The sequence below is a fragment of the Mirounga leonina genome, unplaced genomic scaffold (genome assembly GCF_011800145.1).
Source record: "Mirounga leonina isolate KUSES-001 unplaced genomic scaffold, KU_Mleo_1.0 Mir_53, whole genome shotgun sequence".
NCBI classification, from domain to species: Eukaryota; Metazoa; Chordata; class Mammalia; order Carnivora; family Phocidae; genus Mirounga; species Mirounga leonina.
In genome coordinates, this window is record NW_023270807.1 from 23,375,603 (window position 1) to 23,382,655 (window position 7,053).

Here is a 7,053-nt window from a genome sequence, read left to right on the forward strand (position 1 = left end):
TTTCTTTCTTTCTTTCTTTCTTTCTTTCTTTCTTTCTTTCTTTCTTTCTTTCTTTCCTTCTTTCTTTCTTTCTTCTTTCTTTCTTTTCTTCTTTCCTCTCTTTATTTAGAAATGTTACTTTCTGTCAGTCTTATTTCTGTTTTCTATTTAAGAGTCTATAGAAGAACAGCTTAGGGCCACTCGGTGGTTGTTGCTACCCATTCAGTGGCCTGAGCCATGGGAGCTGTGGACCAGTCTTCAGTGGCAGGCTGAGCACGCCAATCTTCAGTGGGGAACTGCTGAATAGTCACAGAGGGCACCTGCACACCTTCAGACCAGTCTGCAACCTCGGGTTGAGTAGCAGTAAATCTGGGAGCTGCAGTAGTCCATTCACCCTGAAATTCCTCCTTGGTCACAGCTTTTTCAACAGTGGCCTACTCTTCCTTTTCAATCTCTTCAGGATTTCTGTAGAAGGAGAGATCAGGCACGACCTTCTGTGGGTGCTCACAGGAGAATGTGCCATGCATTGCAGAACTTCCTGGGCCAGCATCCGCCTCATCCGACCCATTGAGTGAGCTCCTTGTTATTATATGGGATGGCAGCATCCACATAGCACAGAGAAGTCCGTGTTACACAGAGCAACATAGGCAGGTTAACACAAGATGCCTCTGTGAGAGGCTGGTGGTCAGCCCAGGAATCAGTAATCACCAGAAGTCTCAGCTCCTAGAGGGCTTCCAGGATCTGGTTAGTGAATGTCCCAGGTGTGAAGTGGCCAGCAATACGAGTGGCTCTGGTGACAGTCACAAACTTCAGCACAGCCAGCTGGCCAGTATTCCTGGAGCCTATGACACTTACATCAACTGGGCTTCCAATAGCCTGAGATGCTGGCAGAAGCTTCTCTTCCAGGTTCTCTTCAGATTTATGATGTAGATGCCATTGCTTTTCCTTTTGTAGATCGAAGTCAAGTTTGATGCCACCTAAGTGGGTTCCTGCTGCAAGGAATTTGAGGACATCCTCTTCTTTCTTTTGCAGGACATCAAGGACTCTGGACATTGTGAAAGTTTCCCTTTAAGTTAGGATGGAAACTCAGAGCAACACAACATGGACCCCTCTCCAGGTAGCTTGGAAAGGCTCTACTTTCTGATAATTCATAAATACTGTCATTATCCTTGGAAAAGAGACCACCCTCAGGTTTGACACTTTGCTAAGAGGACTCAAAGAACTCAGCATATAATAATATTCACCGCTACGTTTTATTACAGCACAAACAACAATCACAACAACAACGACAAAAGAAGCCAAGTCAACCAAGGGAAAAGGCACATGGGGCAAATTCTGGGGGAAAACAGGTGCAAGCTTTCAAGGGTCCTCTCCCAGTGGAATCACATAGGATGTGCTTCATTCCCTCAGCAGTGAGTTGTGACAGCATGTGTAAAATGTTGCTAACCAGAGAAGTTCATTAAAGACTCAGTGCCCAGTGTTTTTATTGGCGCTGGTTATGTGGGCATACTTTGTCTGCTGTGTACCAGAATTCCAGATTCCTAGGAGGAATGCAGATGTTCAACACAAAACATATTGCTTGCACAAACATTTTAGGCACAGTGAACCATTCTTACCAGTTAATGGTAGGAACCCTCCAAAATCTAAATTCCCAGAGGCTAGCCAAGGGCTAACCTTACAAGGAAGTCTTTTCAAGGATAGACATTTAGAAGTGCTATGTTAACTCTTTTCTTCACGCTGTGTAAGGTAACATATTGCAGGTTTCAGGGATAAGGATGTGGACATATTTGGAGGGAGCATTATCTGTCTATAGTATATGTATTTTACTTAGTTTTATCGTCACAGCTCTAGCCCCAGTGCCTTGCATGTAATGAGCACATGGGAAATGCTCCTTTGTGCATTGACCTGTGCATCATGATTTGTCATATTCTGTGTCTCCATCTTTGTAAATGGCATTACCGTCCACCGAGAACCTGAATAGAAAATCTATTTGACTCCTTCCTGTTTCTTGCCCTCCACTTGCAATCTATCACCGAGTCCTACTGAGTCTACTCTCTAAGTGTTTCTTGATTCCGTTCCATTTCCTGCAGGTCGACTGCTGCCACTGTAGTCTGGGCTACCATAACTTCCAGGCACTCTTTCTCTATACATTCTGGACTGGTTTCAAGCTTCTAGTTTGCTTTCCTTCAATCCATTCTCCAGATAGAAACAAGAGTGTTCTTTTAAGAACATCAATCTAATTGTATTACTGCTCTGTTAAAAACCCTTCAGTGGTCTCTGTCTACTCCTCCAGACTCAATTTTTACTCTTTCATCTTGCACATTATATACTTTGCAGTCACATTGAATTTCTCAAGCAAAACATACTCCTGCCTTACCTCCAGGGTTTTACATGAGTTTGTTCCTTTGTACCAAACACTTTCCTCCTTCTTTGCCAAGTTAATTCCAATTATCCCTTCATTTGAGTCTCAGCAAAAACATTTCTTCCTCAGGGTGATCTTACCAGGCATCTAATAGGTTAGGTCCCTCTATTATCTGGCCATTTATATCCTGTACTTTCCCTATCATTATGTTTGTCCCAAAAGTTATGGTTTTGTCTATCTTCTCTGCTAGGTTATAATCTCCATTATGGCAGAGACTCTGTACTGGTTGCCATTGTATCTCTAATATATAGAACATGGAACTGGACATGGTTAGTTTTCAGTAAATGTTTCCTAAATGAGTGAATGAATTAGTGCTGAAAGATTTTAAGAATGATTGCCTGGCTGCTTTGGAAAACAGTCTGGCAGTTCCTCAGAAGTTAAACATAGAGTTATCATATGAGCCAGCAATTGTACTCCTACATATCCACCCAAGAGAAATGAAAATGTAACCCCCACAAAAATTGTATATAAAATCTCATAGCAGCATATTGTCAGCATATAATAGCCAAAATGTGGAAAGAACTCAAATCTCCATCAACTGATGAAAGGTTAAATACAATGTGGTATATCCATGCAATGGAATATTATTTGGCAATGAAAAGAAATGAAGTGCTGATACATATATCATTACAACATATATGGACCTCAAAAACATGCTAAGTAAAAGAGGCCAGTCACAAAAGACCGCATACTGTATGATTTATGAAATGTCCAGAATAGACAAATCTATAAAGACAAAAGCTAGATTAGTGATTGCCTAGAACTGGGGATATTGGGAAAAAATGGGGAAAGACTGCTAAGGATTGCCAAGGTTTCTTCTTGAGGTGATAAAAATGTTCTAAAACTGATTATGGTGATGGTTGCACAATTCTGCAGATATCTTAAAAACCATTGAATTGTATATTTAAAATTTATGAATTGTACAAAATGTGAATTATATATCAATATTATTAAGAGAATATTGGACACTTGCCAATGTATAATTCAACTTTGAAAGAGAACTGATGGCAATTATGCTTAATTCACACTAAGAACATTGAACTGAAGAAGTATTAATTGAATGAGTGAATGGCTTATCATTGTCTATTGACTGAAATGCCTGGCCAGCTAGTTCACCTCACAACTCAATCACATAAGTGGTTTCCCTTGAGACAACCATCGCACTTTGGTATAGAGCAAAAGGGATTTATGTATATTTTGTCACATGAAATGTGTAAAAAGAAGTGAAGTTAGGAACTGAGAGTTAATTTTAAAATTAATACTTTTCACAGGCTCATCAAGGACACTCAAGTGAAACAACCCTTCCACCCCAGTCTTAGGTACAGAAGGATGCAATGACTGACTCAAGCCAATAGTTTTACTCATTAGTGCACTATTGCTTTTGCACTGCAATGTCAACCCAGTAGAAAAGGCAAATAGCTGCTTCTTCTTATTATGAAAATAGTTTTGACCTGATATTTCCTCTGAAAAGATCTTGAGGACTCCTAATGGGTCTGTAGACCACACTTCGAGAGCTGCTGTCCTAAGTGATATAAAATCACAGATGCCTTAGCAACAAAGGTCCAGCATGTATTTACAGATCTCCTTAAGTTGTGCCCCAGTGGTCCTTCTAGGGTAGATAATCATCTCAATCAAGCTGGAAATTATTTGGCGGAGTTTCTCCTTAATGCGGTACACTTCTTTTTTTTTTTTTTTTTTTTTAAAGATTTTATTTATTTATTTGACAGAGAGAGACACAGTGAGAGAGGGAACACAAGCAGGGGGAGTGGGAGAGGGAGAAGCAGGTTTCCCGCAGAGGAGAGAGCCCGATATGGGACTCGATCCCAGGACCCTGGGACCATGACCTGAGCCGAAGGCAGTTGCTTAAGAACTGAGCCACCCAGGCGCCCAATGCGGTACACTTCTAATTGAGGGAACAACGTTGCTAATTGTTAAGTGATTAGCATTTCCTTGCTTTTCACTGTCAGAGGATGCATTTACAGCAATCACCTCAACCTTATTTTATCTGAACTCTTAATTTTTTTGTCTCTTCTCTGCTCCCTTATCTAGAATAGCCAAAGAAGGTACAAAGGAAGTAGAGATAGAGTCAGAGACTTTGTGATAAGTAGCCTTCCAGAAGTTCACAAAACTCTTCTCTGAGTGTCTTTTTTGGGAAGCTTTCTGGATGTGTTATGGTAACAGATTGGAGATGGATTGAAACATATTCTGGCTGCCCTACATCTCTGGGAACTGAGAGGCCAGCCACCAAATTCTTGATTTGAGTTTAAAAGATGACATTCAGAGTTCAGTTGTGGGCATAGTTAGCTTCAGCACATGAATAATTCTTACAGCAATGATAGAAGGGAGAAAGTGCCAAATCATTCTATAATTTGCAGTTAGGTTTTCAGATTAAGCTACCATGATCTGTGACAACACTGAAGGTTAGAGAATGTACCAGTGGCAGGTTAGAGTTTTGCATTGTGTTAACATTGTCTTTGTTTAGTTTTTTGCTCTACCTTTCTTTGGGGAGCACTGACATTCTTCTTTGTGTTGCAGATTTCTCAGCATGGCCAGGTGGCATTTAAACAGCCTAATGAGAAAGATGACTTGGCTCCAAGTGGCAATGTCAAAAGACACTTCTCAGCTGCCCTGTCGCAGAGGTCGGGAATGAGACCGACATTCTCAATTACTGCCCAGCGTCATGCTGTCACTACCCCCTCCTCAGCATCCACCTTCTTCAAGCAGCGTTCATGCCCTCTCTTCTTCTGTTCAAGTGGGTGCTTTGGCATGAAGGAAGCTATGCTTTATCTCCCGAGTGCATCTTGCTGTCTTTGGCGCATTTGTTGTTTGTTGTTGGTAGTGCCAGGGCTCAGCTGTTACATGACAAGCTTTGATAGAGTGAATCAATTGCTGTTGTTTTTTCTTCTTGAAATACCCATCAGACTTTGTACTTCCCCTTTAAAAACGAAGGCTGCTTCATAATAGTTACTGTCGGGAATACGGAAAACATAACACAAGAAATTTATATCATTTTCACATTTGATCATGGCGGATGAATTGTCAGGAGAAAAATAAGTCTTGATTTTTCACAGTGTTCATTTAGGTGGGAACAAATGTCAGATGTCCCAGAAATCTCACTTTCTGGAAATACAGTATTAAGAGTATACTGATCTAGCTTTAACTTTTAAAACTCCTTAGAAAGACAGAGAGAGAGAGAGAGATCATTATTTTCAGCTTTCCTCTATCCCAGAAGGGCAGGAGTCCTCAAAAGAGTACTTTCTGGGGGTCCAGGAGATTGCTTTTCACTTGCGTGTTATTTGAAATTTCCTGTGGATGGTGAATCTGAAAAACCTTGGGGTCAGGGTTGAGGATTTGTGATCTAAACATTCTTGACCTTGCTTCCTATAAAACGACAAATTGATATTGCTGGGACTCATCGCCACAGGATAGCTATCCACTGTCCAACATCCAGATAAAATTGAGTAATAAATTCAGAAAGTCGAATGTTCCTTGTTTTTTAGCAATTGAGTTAAAACTTTTAAGCCCTAATATTATTCAAATCTGACCCTACTCTAAGTTTAAAAAACTATCATAAGAAAACAACTCTGTGAAGTTTTTTGACTGGTGTTTAAAAGATGGCTGACCCTGACTTATGGTTTAAAAAAGGCAAGGGGGGGTACTAGAACATATTCATGTCCTATCTTTGTCTGTGGTTCGTATTCTATGAGGAAGCTTCCACAGCACTGTGCAAACAGGTGTATATTGAAAAACAGAAGCTTCTTGATTTCAGTGGCTCTTCTTAACTGTACTAAAGGTCAAAACTAGCGATCAGCCAGTTTTACCAGTTATATGACCTTGGACAAAGTCACCTCTATATACCTTGGTTTTCTCAACTGTGAGATGGTGATAACTATAGTGCTACAGAAGTTTATGTGAAGATTAAGTGAGCAAATATAATAAATATAATAAAGCACTAGAACAGTGCCTGGCACATAACAAACACCATCTAATTGTTAGTTTTGTTGTAGTGTATAATAATTGTATAAGTGTCATAGTTGAGGTAATGCTAAGTGTTAAAGAAAAAGATAAGTGTAGAGGAGGGAAGGAAAGAGGGAAGTCAAGAGAGAGAGGGTCTTCCCTGTGATGAGCAAGGGGAGAGAGGTTGGAGGGTCAAGGCCAATGTGTTCCCTGGCACTCTTCCATGGAAACAAACTCTCTGAGTGAGTGGAGAGTTTTCTTGAAGACTGCATGGTTCACACAGAGAGCCTTCACTTTTAGCACAGGGCCTTCCAGCCTTGCCTAAGACTCTCATGTCCCAATGAATGGATGATCTCAGCCAGATCTCAGCAGTGATTGGTGAAGATGGATGAACCAGGACTGGGTGGGGAGCCGGGGGTGAGAGGGAGTTCCCTCCTACCCTTGGTGCTTTAACACATACAACTTTTGTGTGTTCTGAAGGGAAGGGAAACTCAGTAGGCTGGGTATTTGGACTTGGATTTAGTTTATTTAATGTTTTCTGTGCACCTGGATTGTGAACTGAGCATTATACCCACCCACTGCATTGATTGGCTCTTATAATGTTCTTTGAATATTTCACACATGTCCTGTTTTCCAAAGTACATTATATCTGACAGCAGGGATCATTTAAAAATATCTGTCATCATGCTCCATTG

General features: G+C 40.7%; 1 pseudogene; it reads right to left on the minus strand.

Moving 5' to 3' along the window:
• Positions 1 to 170: 170 nt before the first annotated feature.
• LOC118000943 lies at positions 171 to 1,032 on the minus strand (annotated as a pseudogene).
• Between the last annotated feature and the right edge of the window lie 6,021 nt (positions 1,033 to 7,053).